The sequence below is a fragment of the Dendrobates tinctorius genome, unplaced genomic scaffold (genome assembly GCF_039654945.1).
Source record: "Dendrobates tinctorius isolate UK_male_01 unplaced genomic scaffold, ASM3965494v1 ptg000060l, whole genome shotgun sequence".
NCBI lineage: Eukaryota > Metazoa > Chordata > Amphibia > Anura > Dendrobatidae > Dendrobates > Dendrobates tinctorius.
In genome coordinates this window covers 106,750-126,817 of record NW_027361728.1, presented here as the reverse complement: position 1 = coordinate 126,817, position 20,068 = coordinate 106,750, and positions in this window count along the sequence as shown.

Below are 20,068 nucleotides of genomic sequence, written 5' to 3'. Positions count from 1 at the left end.
GCTTATTTAATTCTCCGGCTGTGATCGAGGGGTCTAGGGCATCGTAGGAACCCCCCACGACTACTGCTAGTTGTGTTGATAGGTTCAGGGGTCTGCAGTCCGATAGCTGCCAACTTCTCTGGTTTTCTGGACTTAGCTAGCATTTCTGTTTTTGCCTCCTACGGTGACTCAATCATAACAGGAAACTTCCCAATTCTAATTCCAACCCTAACACCAACACACCCCTAACCCTAATCCCAACCCTAACCATAACCCTAACCACAAACCTAACCCTAAAACACCCCTAAACCCTAATCCCAACCCTAACCCTAATCCTAACTTTAACTCCAACCCTAACCTTAGCTTTAGCCCCAACCTTAACCTTAACTTTAGCCTCAACCCTCACCTTAACTTTAGTCCCAACCCTAACTTTAGTCCCAACCCTAACCCTTACTTTAGCCCCAACCCTAACCCTAACTTTAGCCCCAACCCTAACCCTAATGGGAAAATGGAAATAATTACATTTTTTATTTTATTATTTTTCCCTAACTAAGGGGTGATAAAGGGGTGGTTTGATTTACTATTTATAGCAGGATTTTATGTTTGGCAGCTGTCACACGCTAAAAGACGCTTTTTATTGCAAAAATAGTTTTTGCATCACCACATTTTGAGAGCTATAATTTTTCCATATTTTGGCCCACAGAGTCATGTGAGGTCTTATTTTTTGTGGGACGAGTTGGAATAGCAGGAATTAAACTTTTTTTTTTAAAGATGTTAGGAGTTACAAAGATATTGACTATGTTAGCCTCATTTATATTTTGCCAGACATGTATGTCTTCTTCTTCTACTTCCTTTTTTTACATTCTTCTTCTTCTTCTACTTCCTTTTTTTACATTCTTCTTCTTCTTCTTCTACTTCCTTTTTTTGCATTCTTCTTCTTCTTCTTCTACTTCCTTTTTTTACATTCTTCTTCTTATTCCTTTTTTTACATTCTTCTTCTTCTTCTTCTACTTCCTTTTTTTACATTCTTCTTCTTCTTCTTCTACTTCCTTTTTTTACATTCTTCTTCTTCTTCTTCTACTTCCTTTTTTTACATTCTTCTTCTTCTTCTTCTACTTCCTTTTTTTACATTCTTCTTCTTCTTCTTCTACTTCCTTTTTTTACATTCTTCTTCTTATTCCTTTTTTTACATTCTTCTTCTTCTTCTTCTACTTCCTTTTTTTACATTCTTCTTCTTCTTCTTCTTCTTCTTCTTCCTTTTCTTACATTCTTCATATTCTTCTTATTCAACAATTATTATTCTACATATTCAGCTTCTTCATCTTCTTCCTATTCTTCTTCATCATATTCTTGTTTGTGTCAGGCATTCCTGTAGTTGTTATCTAGAAAAGTTAGAAGTTTACACCTTCCGTTCTGCCTGTCACAAAAGATTTACAACAGGATTTGTCCGCGTTCAGTTTGGCCTGCAGAAGCAGGCCTTTTCCAGGGGCACCACGAGGAGGAACGGACTCACCCCCATACACTGCTTAGTCTTCTTCTGCTTATAAATAAGATAATATCATTTGCTCAGAGTATTAGTCTTATGCTTAATGTTCTTCTGCTTTGTTTTTTTTATGCTTCTTTGTCTTCTCTCTCTTGTTGTTCTGCATCTTGGTGGTTGTCTTCCTGTTCTTTGTCCTCTTGAACCAGCTGACGGTACTGGCACCCGGAGGGGCAGCAGAAGGAACAAGAGCCAATGGCACTACCGAGGACCAGCTGACGGTGCTGGAACCCGGTTACTAAGCAGGAGGTACCTGTGCTACAAAGCACTACCAAGGACCAGCAGACGTTGCCGGAACTCGGATACCGAGATGGAGGCACCTAGGCCAAAGGCTCTGACGAGAACCAGCTGACGGTGCTGGAACCCGGAGGGGTAGCATAAGCTGCAAGAGCAAATGGAAATAGCGAGGACCAGCTGACAGTGCTGGCACCCGGAGGGGCAGCAGAAGGAATAAGAGCCAATGGCACAACCGAGGACCAGCTGACGGTGCTGGAACCCGGTTACTAAGCAGGAGGTACCTGTGCTACAAAGCACTACCGGCAATGTCGCCTGCTCTGTCCACATTCCGATAATGGGAATGTGGACAGAGCAGGCGACATTGCCGGACACACATCAGGGGATTAACTGACCGGACTGAACACCTGTAACACAGGAACAAGTGTGGATTGTGCAGACGCCACTTCGGAGCTGTAACTGGCGGGGTTGGAGGACAGGGGAAATACGAGAGACAGTGGAGCCACAGGCCTAATTGGAGCACGGTTAAAAATCAGTAGTGGTACGACTGTGTAGGCAGCAGGAGACTTTGCCATCCACACAGCAGGGGATCAGCTGACATTACTGAACCCCACTGAGACACGGGAGCAAGTGTCTCTTTCCGTGTGGACGGCACTTCCGAACTACAACTGGCTGTGTTGAAGCCCAGGAAATAGGAGGGTGTAGGCAGAGGCCTACTGTATTTTGAAAGAGGTGACAGCAGGAGAGACTGCCATCCACAAAGCAGGGGATCAGCTGACGTTACTGAACCCCACTGAGACACGGGAGCAAGTGTCTCTTTCCGTGTGGACGGCACTTCCGAACTACAACTGGCTGTGTTGAAGCCCAGGAAATAGGAGGGTGTAGGCAGAGGCCTACTGTATTTTGAATGAGGTGACAGCAGGAGAGACTGCCATCCACACAGCAGGGGATCAGCTGACGTTACTGAACCCCACTGAGACACGGGAGCAAGTATCTCTTTCCGTGTGGACGGCACTTCCGAACTACAACTGGCTGTGTTGAAGCCCAGGAAATAGGAGGGTGTAGGCAGAGGCCTACTGAATTTTGAATGAGGTGACAGCAGGAGAGACTGCCATCCACACAGCAGGGGATCAGCTGACATTACTGAACCCCACTGAGACACGGGAGCAAGTATCTCTTTCCGTGTGGACGGCACTTCCGAACTACAACTGGCTGTGTTGAAGCCCAGGAAATAGGAGGGTGTAGGCAGAGGCCTACTGTATTTTGAAAGAGGTGACAGCAGGAGAGACTGCCATCCACAAAGCAGGGGATCAGCTGACGTTACTGAACCCCACTGAGACACGGGAGCAAGTGTCTCTTTCCGTGTGGACGGCACTTCCGAACTACAACTGGCTGTGTTGAAGCCCAGGAAATAGGAGGGTGTAGGCAGAGGCCTACTGTATTTTGAATGAGGTGACAGCAGGAGAGACTGCCATCCACACAGCAGGGGATCAGCTGACATTACTGAACCCCACTGAGACACGGGAGCAAGTATCTCTTTCCGTGTGGACGGCACTTCCGAACTACAACTGGCTGTGTTGAAGCCCAGGAAATAGGAGGGTGTAGGCAGAGGCCTACTGTATTTTGAAAGAGGTGACAGCAGGAGAGACTGCCATCCACAAAGCAGGGGATCAGCTGACGTTACTGAACCCCACTGAGACACGGGAGCAAGTGTCTCTTTCCGTGTGGACGGCACTTCCGAACTACAACTGGCTGTGTTGAAGCCCAGGAAATAGGAGGGTGTAGGCAGAGGCCTACTGTATTTTGAATGAGGTGACAGCAGGAGAGACTGCCATCCACACAGCAGGGGATCAGCTGACGTTACTGAACCCCACTGAGACACGGGAGCAAGTATCTCTTTCCGTGTGGACGGCACTTCCGAACTACAACTGGCTGTGTTGAAGCCCAGGAAATAGGAGGGTGTAGGCAGAGGCCTACTGTCTTTGTAATGCGGAGACAGCAGGAGAGACTGCCATCTCCACAGCAGGGGAACAGCTGGCAGTGCTGAACCCCACTAACACTTGAACGAATGTGTTTGGCTCTGTGGAGACGACACTTCTGAACACCAACTGACGTTGTTGGAGCCCAGGATTAGGCGAGGAGCAGGCTGGGGCCTACTGGATTTTGGCAGGTGAATGCAGCAGGAGACTTGCCATCTCCACAGCAGGGGAACAGCTGACAGTGCTGAACCCCACTAACACTTGAACGAATGTGTTTGGCTCTGTGGAGACGACACTTCTGAACACCAACTGACGTTGTTGGAGCCCAGGATTAGGCGAGGAGCAGGCTGGGGCCTACTTGATTTTGGCAGGTGAATGCAGCAGGAGACTTGCCATCTCCACAGCAGGGGAACAGCTGGCAGTGCTGAACCCCACTAACACTTGAACGAATGTGTTTGGCTCTGTGGAGACGACACTTCTGAACACCAACTGACGTTGTTGGAGCCCAGGATTAGGCGAGGAGCAGGCTGGGGCCTACTGGATTTTGGCAGGTGAATGCAGCAGGAGACTTGCCATCTCCACAGCAGGGGAACAGCTGGCAGTGCTGAACCCCACTAACACTTGAACGAATGTGTTTGGCTCTGTGGAGACGACACTTCTGAACACCAACTGACGTTGTTGTAGCCCAGGATTAGGCGAGGAGCAGGCTGGGGCCTACTGGATTTTGGCAGGTGAATGCAGCAGGAGACTTGCCATCTCCACAGCAGGGGAACAGCTGGCAGTGCTGAACCCCACTAACACTTGAACGAATGTGTTTGGCTCTGTGGAGACGACACTTCTGAACACCAACTGACGTTGTTGGAGCTCAGGATTAGGCGAGGAGCAGGCTGGGGCCTACTGGATTTTGGCAGGTGAATGCAGCAGGAGACTTGCCATCTCCACAGCAGGGGAACAGCTGACAGTGCTGAACCCCACTAACACTTGAACGAATGTGTTTGGCTCTGTGGAGACGACACTTCTGAACACCAACTGACGTTGTTGGAGCCCAGGATTAGGCGAGGAGCAGGCTGGGGCCTACTTGATTTTGGCAGGTGAATGCAGCAGGAGACTTGCCATCTCCACAGCAGGGGAACAGCTGGCAGTGCTGAACCCCACTAACACTTGAACGAATGTGTTTGGCTCTGTGGAGACGACACTTCTGAACACCAACTGACGTTGTTGGAGCCCAGGATTAGGCGAGGAGCAGGCTGGGGCCTACTGGATTTTGGCAGGTGAATGCAGCAGGAGACTTGCCATCTCCACAGCAGGGGAACAGCTGGCAGTGCTGAACCCCACTAACACTTGAACGAATGTGTTTGGCTCTGTGGAGACGACACTTCTGAACACCAACTGACGTTGTTGGAGCCCAGGATTAGGCGAGGAGCAGGCTGGGGCCTACTGGATTTTGGCAGGTGAATGCAGCAGGAGACTTGCCATCTCCACAGCAGGGGAACAGCTGACAGTGCTGAACCCCACTAACACTTGAACGAATGTGTTTGGCTCTGTGGAGACGACACTTCTGAACACCAACTGACGTTGTTGGAGCCCAGGATTAGGCGAGGAGCAGGCTGGGGCCTACTTGATTTTGGCAGGTGAATGCAGCAGGAGACTTGCCATCTCCACAGCAGGGGAACAGCTGGCAGTGCTGAACCCCACTAACACTTGAACGAATGTGTTTGGCTCTGTGGAGACGACACTTCTGAACACCAACTGACGTTGTTGGAGCCCAGGATTAGGCGAGGAGCAGGCTGGGGCCTACTGGATTTTGGCAGGTGAATGCAGCAGGAGACTTGCCATCTCCACAGCAGGGGAACAGCTGGCAGTGCTGAACCCCACTAACACTTGAACGAATGTGTTTGGCTCTGTGGAGACGACACTTCTGAACACCAACTGACGTTGTTGGAGCCCAGGATTAGGCGAGGAGCAGGCTGGGGCCTACTGGATTTTGGCAGGTGAATGCAGCAGGAGACTTGCCATCTCCACAGCAGGGGAACAGCTGGCAGTGCTGAACCCCACTAACACTTGAACGAATGTGTTTGGCTCTGTGGAGACGACACTTCTGAACACCAACTGACGTTGTTGGAGCTCAGGATTAGGCGAGGAGCAGGCTGGGGCCTACTGGATTTTGGCAGGTGAATGCAGCAGGAGACTTGCCATCTCCACAGCAGGGGAACAGCTGACAGTGCTGAACCCCACTAACACTTGAACGAATGTGTTTGGCTCTGTGGAGATGACACTTCTGAACACCAACTGACGTTGTTGGAGCTCAGGATTAGGCGAGGAGCAGGCTGGGGCCTACTGGATTTTGGCAGGTGAATGCAGCAGGAGACTTGCCATCTCCACAGCAGGGGAACAGCTGACAGTGCTGAACCCCACTAACACTTGAACGAATGTGTTTGGCTCTGTGGAGACGACACTTCTGAACACCAACTGACGCTGTTGGAGCCCAGGATTACGCATGCCGCATGCAGAGGCCAATGGGCATCGGTTTTTATGGAGGTTGTGGACTACTACTGATTCTAACCATGCTCCACTTAGGCCTCTGGCTCCACTGTCTCTACTATTTACCCTGGCCTCCAACCCCGCCAGCTACATCTCTGAAGTGGCGTCAGCACAATCTACACTTGTTCCTGTGTTACTGGTGCTCAGTCCCATCAGTTGATCCCCTGATGTTTGTCCGGCAAGTTCGCCAGCTCTGTCCTCATTCCCACTACTGGTTATGGGAATGTGGACAGAGCAGGAGACCTTGCCGGACACACATCAGGGGATAAACTGATGGGACTGAGCCACAGGAACACAGGAACAAGTGTAGATTGTGCTGACGCCACTTCAGAGATGTAGATGGCGGGGTTGGAGGTCAGGGGAAATAGTAGAGACAGTGGAGCCAGAGACCTAAGTTGGGCACGGTTAAAAATCAGTAGTGGTTTGAATGTTGATGGAGCTGGTGACTCTGCCGTCCACACAGCAGGGGATCAGCTGGCATTACTGAACCCCAGTAACACAGGAGCTAGTGTGTTTCTCTGTGCAGACGACACATCTGAGCGACAACTGGCTGTGTTGAAGCACAGGGATTATAGTTCAGGTGGTAGAAAAATGAACACACCAGCAGACCTGGATACAGTTGCCAACCACTAATTTAGTCTGTAAGAGGAATGGCAAAGTCTTTGGAGATCCAGGCCTTGTTCATTTTCAGAAAAGTCAGCCGGTCAACATTATCGGAAGATAGTCGCGTGCGACGGTCTGTTAGTACACCACCTGCGGCACTAAAGACACGTTCCGATAATACACTGGCAGCAGGGCAAGCCAGCACCTCCAATGCATACTGGCTAAGCTCTGGCCATGTATCCAGCTTAGAGACCCAAAACTTGAAGGGGGAAGAGCCATCTGGGAGTACAGCGACAGGGCAAGACTTGTAGTCTGACACCATCTGACGGAAGCGTTGCCTCCTGCTGACTCGAGGCGTCGCTGATGGTGTAGACAATTGTGGTGGACACACAAAACTTTGCCACATTTGGGCCATAGTGGTCTTGCCTTGTGCTGCGGCACTGCCTCTGCTCCCTCTTTGTGCAGAGTTTCCTCCACTGCCTCGACGCACAGAGCTGCTTTGTAAAGCACTAGCAACAATGCTGTCGGGTGGAATGGAAAACATTATGGACTGCACCAGTGACTCTTCGTACTCCCGCATTTTACGCTCCCGGTTCAACGTTGGTATGAGCCTTTGCACGCTGTCCCGGTAGCGAGGATCTAGGAGGGTGTACACCCAATAATCAGCCGAGACGAGAATGTGGGCGATGCGGCGGTCGTTTCTCAGGCACTGCAGCATGAAATCAACCATGTGCTGCAGACTCCCAACTGCCAAAGAACCGCTGTCCCCTGTTTGAGGCGTGACCTCGACCTGCTCTGCATCACCCCACCCTCGCTGTACATACTGAGTAGAGGTTTGTGTACCTCCCTCCTCTGGAGAGATGTCTTCCTCCTCCATCGACTCCTCCTCATCCTCCTCACAAAGTGTCCCCTGCCTAGGCCTTTGTGAGGAAACACGTAGCGCAGACTGTCCAGAAGCAGATGGCATTTGGGACTCCTCATCCTCCACCTCTTCTGAAACCTCATCCCTTAGTGCTTGCAGTGTTTGTTGAAGCAGGCAGATAAGGGGGACAGTCATGCTGACTAGTGCATCGTCTGCACTCGCCATCCGCGTGGATTCATCGAAGGCACGCAAAACGAGGCAGATGTCCTTCATAGAGGCCCACTCAATGGTGCTGAAGTGTGAACGGCGCACAGTGCGACTTGTTTGCGCCTGATGCAGCTGGTACTCCATGACTGCTGCCTGCTGCTCACACAACCGCTCCAACATATGTAACGTTGAATTCCACCGGGTGGGTAGGTCACATATGATGCGATGTTCCGGAAGGCCAAATCGTCGCTGCAGAGCAGCGAGGCGCGATCTTGCCGTGCTGGAACGTCGCAAGTGAGCGCACTCTATGCGGACCTTGTGCAACAGTGCATCAAGATCCGGATAGTCCCTCAGAAAGCTCTGCACGACCAAGTTAAGAACATGTGCCAGACATGGGATGTGTGTGAGGTTGCCTAGGCCAAGAGCTGCCACCAGATTTCGGCCATTGTCACACACTACCAAGCCCGGCTGGAGATTCGCTGGCCCAAACCACACATCGCTCTCCAGCTTGATAGCATTCCAGAGCTCCTGCGCTGTGTGGCTTCGATTCCCCAAAGAAATTAATTTGAGTACAGCCTGTTGACGTTTGGCCACGGCTGTGCTCATATCGGTCGTAACAGGCTCCTGCTCTGCTGTTTCTGAGGAACTTGAGTAGGAGGAGGAGTCTATGTGTACAGACTGGAGTCCTGCAATCCGTGGCGTTGGAAGAACACGTACAGCGCCACTCTCCAGATCCGTACCCGGCTCCACAACATTGACCCAGTGGGCAGTGAGGGAAAGGTATCGTCCCTGTCCATGGTTACTGGTCCACGCATCGGTGGTCAGGTGGACCTTGCTACTAACGGCGTTTAGTAGCGCATGTTTTATTTTGCCCTCAACATGTTTCTGCAGGGCAGGGACGGCTCGCCTGCTGAAATAAAAGCGGCTGGGCACGTTGTATTGGGGGACTGCCAATGCCATTAAGTCCCGGAAGGTGTCAGTGTCCACCAGCCTGAATGACAGCATTTCAACTGCCAGAAGTTTGGCAATGCCAGCATTCAGAGACTGTGCTCGGGGATGGTTTGCCGAGTAAGGGCGCCTTTTATCCCATGCCTGTGCTACCGATGGCTGTGATGGATGGGAACGTGCTGTTATGGGTGGAATCTGACAGGGTCTCCGGACAACAGTGGCAGAGGTTCTTCCTTGGCGATCCTGTGAGGAAGCCGAACCAGCAGTGTGTGAGCTGGAGGAAGAGGGCCCAACACGAACTGAAGAGGTGGTAGGTGGTGCTGTACGTTGGCCTACGTCTTCAGGGTGTCTCTGCAACTCCAACTCGTGCTTGGTGCGCACATGTTTCCACATATTTGTGGTATTGAGGTTGCTGACATTTCTCCCTCTTTTGACTCTCTGATGACACAGCTTGCATTTGACAAAGCAAATGTCATCTGCAACTGTGTCAAAAAAGGACCACGCACTGCAACTCTTGTGAGCACCCGGTTTGCCTTTGGAAGGAGGAATGCTCCTAACGGGTGCCGAAGTGGAGGGTACAGGCAACCAAGTCTTCCCCCTCCCTCTGCCTCCTGTTTTGGCCGGTAGGGGAATCTCTTCCTCCGAGCTGCTCCCACCACCTTCCTGTTGCTCACGCCATGATGGGTCAAGGACCTCATCATCTTCCCTCCCCTCTTCAAACAGCTGCTTCTCCGGGGTTGTCTCGCCAGCACCGTACGCACCAGAAAGTGGCAACTGAGTCTCGTCATCATCTGATGCGTACTGAGGTGTGCTGACCATAGGCACTGGCCCACTCGCCTCTTCAGATTCAGAGGGACAAAGAAGTTGCGCATCACTGCATACTCCCTCTTCTTCACATTCAGGAATGCTGCTTGGCTGGCCCCCTCTTTCCAAGCCAACAGATTCCGAGAACAGAAGTAGAGACTGTGATGGCTCCTGTCCATGTCTCTCTGACTGCCTGGGCACTTTGGCAGGTGGTGAAGAGACAGATGGTTGCTCTTCGGTGCTCTGACCCTGAGAGGATGCGGAAGTAATTGAAGTCGATGCGTTAGCTGCCATCCATCCGACAACGGCTTCAATTTGTTCCTCCCGCAGCAGTGGGGTACGTTGAGGTCCTACAAAGCTGCGCATAAAGGACTGTTGCCTGCTAAAACTGGGGGATGCTGATCCACTGGTGCCCGCAGCAGGCCCAGAATCCCCACGTCCTCTACCTGTAGAATCCCCACGTCCTCTCCCTGCAGAATCCCCACGTCCTCTCCCTGCTGAAACTCCACGCCCACGCCCCGCGCCTTACTCCCTGCCTTCTTCATCTTGCAAGACTGCTTAAGATAGGCAAAAAAGTACAAAGGGGGGCCTTAGTGTGCTTATTCCTGAACAGCTGGTTACAGGTACTAATTTTATGAAGTGTGTGTGTGTGGACTAGACTTTAATAGGAGCTGATGTGGCCTACACAAGTTCAAAATGTAGTGTTTGGTGAACTTTTTATGTGGTTTCTTTGTTTGAAAGAAACTCAAAGTATGAGAACAAAGAATTGAAACTGATAGTATCACCAACTTTTTGGAGCTATTACAATGCAGGCAGGTAACCTACAATGCAAAAGATGAGGCTCCAAAAAAATTGGGTAATACTAATCTGGCTGCGCCGGCAGGGCACAAGCCAGAAAAAAAGGCTCCTCTATCTACTCCTATATAGTGTTTGCAACCAACCAATGTTGATGGATACGGATGGATGCACACTAATAGGAGAAGAAAAAATGAGCTGCACTCAGAGACAAATATGTGTGAGGCAGTGACGCACGTTGAGCGTCCTACAACCAGACGTAGCTGCAGGACACTCTACTCAGCGTGAGCTGCACTCACACACAGTCAGAGACCTCTCAGACAGCCGTCAACAGTGCAGCTAAGTGGGCACTGGCACTGACAGGCTGCAGAAAGGCTCCGCTGTGTACTCCTATATAGTGTTTGCAACCACCGTAGATGGAGACGGATGGATGCACACTAATAGAAGAAAAAATGAGCTGCACTCAAATAAAAATATGTGTGAGGCAGTGACGCACGCTGAGCGTCCTACAGCCAGACGTAGCTGCAGGACACACTACTCAGCGTGAGCTGCACTCACACACAGTCAGAGACCTCTCAGACAGCCGTGAACAGTGCAGCAAAGTGGACACTAGCACTGAAAGGCTGCAGAAAGGCTCCGCTGTCTACTACTAGTGTTTGCAACCAACGTATATGGATACGGATGGAAGCACACTAGATTGAAATTATTTAAAAAATGCAGCTCAAAAAATAAAAGATGTATGAGGCAGCAGTGATCACACTGGGTGGCCTACAGCCTGACGTGGCTGCAGGACCCACTCCACAGCGTGAGCTGCACTCACACAGCCCTTGCAGACAGCTGTGAACACTGCTGCTAGGGCAAAGAAGGCTACAGTGGTGGTTTATGTAGCCTGGGTAAAGCACTAGATGTTTGGTGGAATCGCTATTTCTAACTGTCCCTCACAGTCTTCTACAGCAGCCTGTCCCTAACTGAATTCACAGCAGAGTGACCAGAAATGGCGGCTGCGGTGGCTTTTATAGTGCATCATGACATCATTTCGGCAGCCAATCACAGCCATGCCAATAGTTAACATGCCTACATGCCTAACAGGATGTGCCCACACTTCGGAGGATTCCCATTGGCTTAATCAAAGCAAGCAGGCTCATAGCATGATGGGAACTTCCTATTCCGATTCCGATCCCGGAATCCGATATGAAAAAAGTATCGGAATTAAGTATCGGAATTCCGATACCGCTAATATCGGCCGATACCCGATACTTGCGGTATCGGAATGCTCAACACTACTCCCGGCACATAGTGCCAGGTGTCAACTGTGATAATCAGCTGACACCCAGCCGCGATCAGCTGCGCTCCCCAAGTGAGCGCCACTGATGGATGACGACATACTATCCCATCCTTGGTTATTAAGTCCCTGGGCACATGGACAGGATAGTACATCGTCATATGGCAGAAAGGGGTTAAAAAATACATAGGAACTAGATATGTATGGTTTTTTATACCTTGAAGTCTATAAGAAATGGATCATAACTGGTGGTAATATGTTATGTTATCTGTCAATGGATACTTTTCTAAGTACTGCACACGCCAAAAATACGTTATAGAGGTATTCAGAGATACTTCTAGTAAAATCTGAACCATTACAAACTGAACAAAAATGGATGCAAAACAGAAATTAAAATGTACATCTGTTTTTATTGCGTTTGTAACATAATCATTTTTTATTTTAATACTGGGTCTATTACAAACAGTTGGCAACCGAATATGTGAGCAGAGCCTTAAAAGTAACAAACTCAAGGTCTTATATTTTTCCTTTATTCGTGGGAATGATTTAATTGAAGCTAACTAAAATGAACATTTTATTAAATGATCTTCTGAATCTAGGGCAAAGAAATGTTTTATGCTATTTGTAGAATTTTGTATTATGAACACTATATTCAACTTTTAATGAATGTCTAAATCAGAACTGACAGGGCTGTTGACATACATGGATATTTTTCTTCCAGCATTGAAGAATTCTTGTATTTGCTACATAAGTCACATTTAAGGAATTTTATTGATTCCCATGCCACAAAAGTTATTCAGAGCTAACACAGCAGCTATTCCTTTACAACTCACCTGTTCTGGCTCCAGCCCTGGGCCTTGCTCCCTTCTACTAGGGCCACCTCCCTTTGCAGTAGTCCATAAACATTTTCAACTTTGTCCTCACCAAAATGTTTGTAACTGGTCGAAAGTGGCTGTCTGGAACTAGCTTGGTATGGGAATGAGATGGTCTGATGATACAATCTCTACATTTTTTCCTGTCTGATTTTTATAGATGCAAAAAAAGAAAAAAAACAACCAGCTCACCTGCATGTGGTATGCAGAAGCACGGAACCCGTGTAGTAACACGTGCAGCAATCAGAAGGGAGAAAAAAAAATAGATCCAGCTTCTTTAAAAAAAACAAATTTATTTATCAAAATATAAAAATAAAAGATGGCAAATAATAATCATGCAGACATCATGCGTGGTACGCGTTTCGAACACGCAAGTGTGGATAGAACCTCCAAAATTGTGCATAATAAAAATCGTTATGATCTTATTAGTCCCAAACAAGATGTTATGAGTCCCTTTGAAAATAAACTTGTGCTTTCCATTCCATATAGTCCGCAATTTAACAGAATAAAGTCGCTTGTTAAAAAACACATTCTCATCTTGTATGAGGATCCCACCTTATCATCTATTCTGACTTCTTGGTGTCACATTGTAGCCAGGAGAGCTGCCACTATAGGTGATATCATCTCCCCAAGTTTTTTTCTACCCCGTGAGGAATCATCCCACATGGTTGGATCATCCAGGTTTTTTTAAATGTGGTAGTAATCTATGTAGGACCTGTACACATTCTGCAATAACGCACACACTTGGGGATCATGATCATCAAAAGCAGTATAGAATACAGCAATACATCAATTGTAACTCTATGTGTATATGATCATTTGTGTTGAATGTAATTTAAGCTACGTTGGTTGTACCATACGCAGCTTAAAGGGAATCTGTCACCCTATTTTTGGCCTATGAGATGTGGCCACCGCCATCAGGGGCTTATCTACAGCATTCTGTAATGCTTAGATAAGCCCCAGATGTAACCTGTGGTTCAACGCTTGCACACTGCAGTACTTTACTTTGCCCTCAACATGGCAGATATAGTACGCCTGCGCAGGAGCCACGGCAGAAGTAAGGAGGATGTCATCGCTAGAAGATGGGAGGTGACGGACCGGACCGCGACACCCATTGGTCCGGACCGGACCCCTGGGTGAGTATAATCTAACTTGTTTTTCTTATCTTTCAGGTTACATTGGGGGCTTATCTACAGCATTACAGAATGCTGTAGATAAGCCCCTAATGGTGGTGGCTGCATCTCATAGGCCAAAAATGGGGTGACAGATTCCCTTTAAAAATCAGAATCTCTGAACCTATAACAGATGTTATTTCTTCTTCTAACTCTATTCGTACATTATCTGCAGCATTCAAAAACTTTCTCAATCATCATCAGAAAGGCACGGACACTTTGAAAGTCATCAGCATTGAGAGACTGGTCAGACCATCTAGAGGAGGTGATATTAAAAGAATCCTTATGACCAAAGAAGACTTCTGGATCTTCTGTTTGCCATCCTGCAGGACTAAAAGCCTGCAAGGGGTTGATGTTTCATTATTGAGATAAATTGCACAAGTAGTTATATCTGCATTTCATACTTGTTATTTAACACATAATTAATTTGTACTCTTTTCATTTTTCTTTATGTTGTGGGGGGGGGTTTCTGTTTGTCTCATGTTGCCAGTGATTTTACAGATTCATGTGTTTGTGATTTCTTAATTAATTATGCACAAGATCATGTGACTACAATTATTTTTTTCTCTGGTCAGTCTTTGTCTAAATTCTTTGAGAGTTTCCATTGCATGTAGCTTTGAGAAAGGACACTTGAGTGTCTGAAACGCGTAGCCTCGCATGATGTGTGCATGATTATTTGTCATCATTTATTTTTATTTTTTGATAAATAAAATTTGGACTTTTTAAAGAAGCTGAAACAATTTTTTTCTCTCCCTTCTGATTGCTTTCTATAGAGTCTTCACTGAGCCGTCATATTCATACTGACACTATGCTATGCTTACACAGGGCATTAACTTTGTGGGATGCTGTTGTAATGCTAGTCACTACTCACGTACAAGCTGTGAGGCTGGGTAGTCAAGAGGTCCAAGGTCAAAAGCCAGGAGGGTACGTCATAGACAGAGGGGTGAGACAAAGTCTTAGTCGGGTCACATTCTCGGGTTAGAATGCCAAGATGGTATTCATGACAAAAGGTCTAAGCAAACGCAAGGTCAGAGATAAATCTATGGTTGAGCAACAAAAATTGGAGTGCAAGAGTACAGAGGATCACAGAGCATACACACACACCTCTTGAGCAAATCTACAACTGGCAATAATCTAAGGCAGAGAGGTAGCTAAATAGCCAGGTAATTACTCCAAACAGGAGACACATAGATGAAGCCCTGACACACCCTGACCCTGATTGGATGGCTAAACAGTCACTCAAGACAATGACAGCTCAGCACACATCTGATTGGATGACTGAGCTGTCCATCACCATACTGACAGCTCAGAATGCCACTGCCCAGATTGGAGAGCTGAAAAGTTACTCACTGCATCCAGATATACTGATAGGAGGAATTGAGACAGCTATGTCATCTAGTTCTGTACCCTGGCATTAGAATTATCCTGGAACAATGACATTCTTCTGGCAATTTTCTACATTGTCTCTTGCCATATAAAACATTAACCTTCTGCTACAGATTTGTCAGTTTCCCTTGTTGACCGGATTTCTCTTGTTACCCATGTAGACTTATGTTTTAAAGAGATGTCAAGAGAAAAAAATTCAAATTATTATATCCTACATTCTAGACTTTGCTAAAAATCTCCTCACAAAGATACTCATGAATATTAGTTGGAAAAAATTGACGATAGCAAAAACATCCCATCATCTTACTGAAAGACAATGTCTCTATTGAGGTGAAAAAGATTGCCGTCACATGGAATGTCTGAAACCCCAAGGCCATATGGGAACATTTCAGACACTAAATGAAGAAAGTGGGATCCCCTTGAAATTAACTATATCCTCAAATAAAAACAAGCTTTTTTAACTTTGTCTATTATAATTCTTATGACTTTACGGGGCAAGCTGTTATTGATTCCGAAACTGTAGAGAATTATATTGATCTTTCACTAGCCGAAAGACTGTAAGTTTCTTTGCAGACATCTTTGAAGCTAATCTCCGAGAATGGCTTTGCAATTCCTTGTTATCATAAGGAATTCAATACTAAGATGTTGAGAAAAAAGTTTGGGAGACAAGCGCCTATAGGATGATATTAAATGGTACAGATAGGGTCTGACTGGGGTGTCAGGGGACCACAGGGGAAATTGACTCTAGGGGCCCACCCTACAGCTATATGCAAATATATGTAAGCCATTATCCCTATTATAGTGGAGCATCCACTGTAAAACACAGGCGGCTCCTGCACATCGAATGTTCGCACACCATAACTGGGATGTACAATTTCAGTAGTTTGCATTAAAGAAGATGTCCACTACCTGGACAACTCCTAATCATACCCCATGCTTGGCTCTGATGAAATAAAAACATTTTTACTCACCTCGCATGTTGGCGCCATTCCCTTGGGTCTGCACTCGCTCTCCTCGGGTCTCCTGTGCTGTTGTTGTGACACATGATTCCTGTTACCAATCAGCGTTGGCCTCAGTGTTCCCGCCTCCTGTTGAATTGAACATGAAGTTAGAGATCATCTTCAGCCCGAACTTCCTCTTCATGTTTGATTTGTCCGAAGGTGAGAACAGTGACACCAGCACGGATTTAAAATGAAGCAGCAGGTGGGATGTCTGACTGCAGCTCCAATATTTTTCCTATCTCCATACTACGTCCTCTAGTTCACAATAAATTATTTCCTACTTTAAAGCCAGCTCCTGCTCCTACCTGTGATTCGTGACATGAAATATAAGATCAACCAAATTCTGGACTGTAAGACGAGTCATAGGACTCTTTATTTCTTGCTAGACTAAAATGGATAGTGTTCCAAAGAGAGATTCTGGGTTCCTAAAAAATGATATATCTCAGGCCAGCTACACTGCAACATCGACTTCAGTTTGTGGTGCTCACTCAAACATACAGCTAAAGGAATCCAACTCACCGTAATACCCTTTCAAATAGAGGGACAAATGTCTATTATAAAGGTAACTATCCATTTTCCCCAAAAAAGGAGCTTACAGTACAATTCCTTTAATTGAGTATTAACAAGGATGGATGATTAATTAATGTTGTGGATTTTTAGATGCAGTGGATTTGAAAAGTATTGCCCAATGGAATTATGCAATTATTACTTATAATTGTATATAACTGTTTCTCAGTGTTCAGTCTTTTGGTTCTTATAGCACTATTAGGCGAACACAGAAAAACAGTGTTATTAATTATTGTTAAATAGGTTGTCCACTACTTTTACATTGATGGCGTATCCTTAACCCCTTTACCCCAAGGGTGGTTTGCACGTTAATGACAGGGGCAATTTTTACAATTCTGACCACTGTCCCTTTATGAGGTAATAACTCTGGAACGCTTCCATGGATCCCGGTGATTCTGACAAAGTTTTCTTGAGACATATTGTACTTCATGTTAGTGGTAAAATTTCATTCATATAACTTGCGTTTATTTGTGAAAAAAAAGGAAATTTGGCAAAAATTTTGAAAATTTAGCAATTTTCCAACTTTGAATTTGTATGCCCTTAAATCACAGAGATATGGCACACAAAAAACTTAATAAATAACATTTTCCACATGTTTACTTTACATCAGCACAATTTGGGAACCAAAATTTTTTTTTGTTTGGAAGTTATAAGGGTTAAAAGTTGACCAGTGATTTCTCATTTTTACAACACCATTTTATTTTTAGGGACCACATCACATTTGAAGTCACTTTGAGGGGTCTATATGATAGAAAATACCCAAAAGTGACACCATTCTAAAAACTGCACCCCTCAATGTGCTCAAAATCACATTCAAGAAGTTTATTAATCCTTCAGGTGCTTCACAGGAATTTTTTGAATGTTTTAAAAAAATGAACATTTAACTTTTTTTCACAAAAAAATTATTTCAGGTCCAATTTTTTTATTTTACCAAGGGTTACAGGAGAAATTGGACTGCAAAAGTTATTGTGCAATTTGTCCTGAGTACGCTGATACCTGATATGTGGGGGGGAACCACTGTTTCGGCGCATGGCAGTGCTCGGAAGGGAAGCAGCACCATTTGACTTTTTGGCTGGAATTGAGATCGGACGCCATGTCGTGTTTGGAATGCCCCTGATGTACCAAAACAGTGGCAACCCCCCACAAATGGCCCCATTTTGGAAATTAGACCTCCAAAGGAACTTATCTAGGTGTGTGGTGAGCACTTTGAACCCCCAAGTGCTTCACAGAAGTTTATAACGCCTGGGCGTGAAAATTAAAAAGTCATATTTTTTCCACAAATATGATCTTTTAGTCCCCAATTTTTTTATTTCATCAAGGGTAACAGGAGAAATTGGACGCCTAAAGTTGTTGTCCAATTTGTCCTGAGTATGCTGATATCCCATATGTGGGAGAAAACTACTGTATGAGCACACATCCGGGCTCGGAAGGGAAGAAGTGACGTTTCGAAATGCAGACTTTGATGGAATGGTCTGCGGGTGTCATGTTGCCTTTCGAGAGCCCCTGATGTGCTTAAACTGTGGAAATCCCCCACAAGTGACCCCATTTTGGAAATTAGACCTCCAAAGGAACTTATCTAGGTGTGTGGTGAGCACTTTGAACCCCAAAGTGCTTCACAGAAGTTTATAACGTAGAGCCATAAAAATAAAAAATCATATTTTTTCCACAAAAATGATATTTTTGCCCCCCAATTTTTTTCTTTTCCCAAGGGTAACAGGAGAAATTGGACCCCAAAATTTACTGTACAATTTGTCCTGGGTAGACAGATACCCCATATGTGCGGGTAAACCACTGCTTGGGTGCATGGCAGAGCTTGGACGGGAAGGAGCACTGTTTGACTTTTTGAACACAGAATTGGCTGGAATTGAGATCAGATGCCATGTTGTGTTTGGAGAGCCCCTGATGTGCCCAAAGAGTGCAAACCCCCCAATTCTAACTTCAACCCTAACGCCATAACACCCCTAACCCTAATCTCAGCCCTAACCCTAAGGATGTGTGCACATGTTGCGGAATCTGCTGCAGATCCACAGCAGATTTGGCCCTGCAGATCCGCAGCAGTTTCTTTGTATTCAATGGCAAAATGAAAAACGCAGTGCACATGCTGCGGATTTTTCCACGTGGATTTGCTGCGGTTTTAAATCCGAGCATGTCACTTCTTTGTGCGGAATCCCCAGCGGTTTGACACCTGCTCCATTACAGGTGTCAAAACGCAGGGGAAAACCGCAGGCTAATCCGCACTAAATCTGCAGGTAAAACGCAAGTCATTTGACCCGCGGATTTACCTGCAGATTTAGCCAAATCTGCATGGAAAAATCCACAGCAGAATCCGCATCGTGTGCACACAGCGTTACCCTAGCCCTAACCCTAGCCCTAACCCTAGCTCTAACCCTAGCCCTAACCCTAACTAAGGGAGTGATAAAGGGGGGTTTGATTTACTATTTATGGCGGTTTTTATATTTGGCAGCTGTCGCATGCTAAAAGACGCTTTTTATTGTAAAAATAGTTTTTGCATCACCATATTTTGAGAGCTATAATTTTTCCATATTTTGACCCACTAATGTGAGGTCTTATTTTTTGTGGGACGAATTGATGTTTTTATTGGTATCATTTTCGGGCATGTGACATTTTTTGATCGCTTTTTATTCCAATTTTTGGGACGCAGAATGAACAAAAACTAGCATTTCATGAATTTCTTTTGGGGGATGCGTTTACACCGCTCCGCGTGTGGTAAAATTGATAAAGCAGTTTTATTCTTCGGGTCAGTATGAATACAGCGATACCTCATTTATGTATTTTTTTATGTTTTGGCGCTTTTATTCAATGAAAACAATTTTATACAAAAAATAAGTATTTTTGCATCGCTTTATTCTGCGAGCTATAACTTTTTTATTTTTTCGCTGATGATGCTGTATGGCAGCTCATTTTTTGCGGGACAAGATGATGTTTTCAGGGGTACCATGTTTATTTATATCCATCTTTTTGATTGCGCGTTATTGCACTTTTTGTTTGGCGGTATGATGATAAAGCATTGTTTTTTGCGTCTTTTTTTGAAGGGGCTATCTAAAGGGGTTAACTAGTGGGACAGTTTTATAGGGTGGGTCGTTACGCACGTGGCGATACTAAATATGTGCATTTTTATAGTTTTTCTTTAATTTACAAAAAAAAAAGATTTTATTGGGGATTTTTTTTTTTTTTATTTATTTGGGGATTTTTTATAAATTATTTTTTCACTTTTTTTCACTTTATTACATTGTCCCAGGGGGGACATCACTATAAGGTGTCAGATCACTGATCTG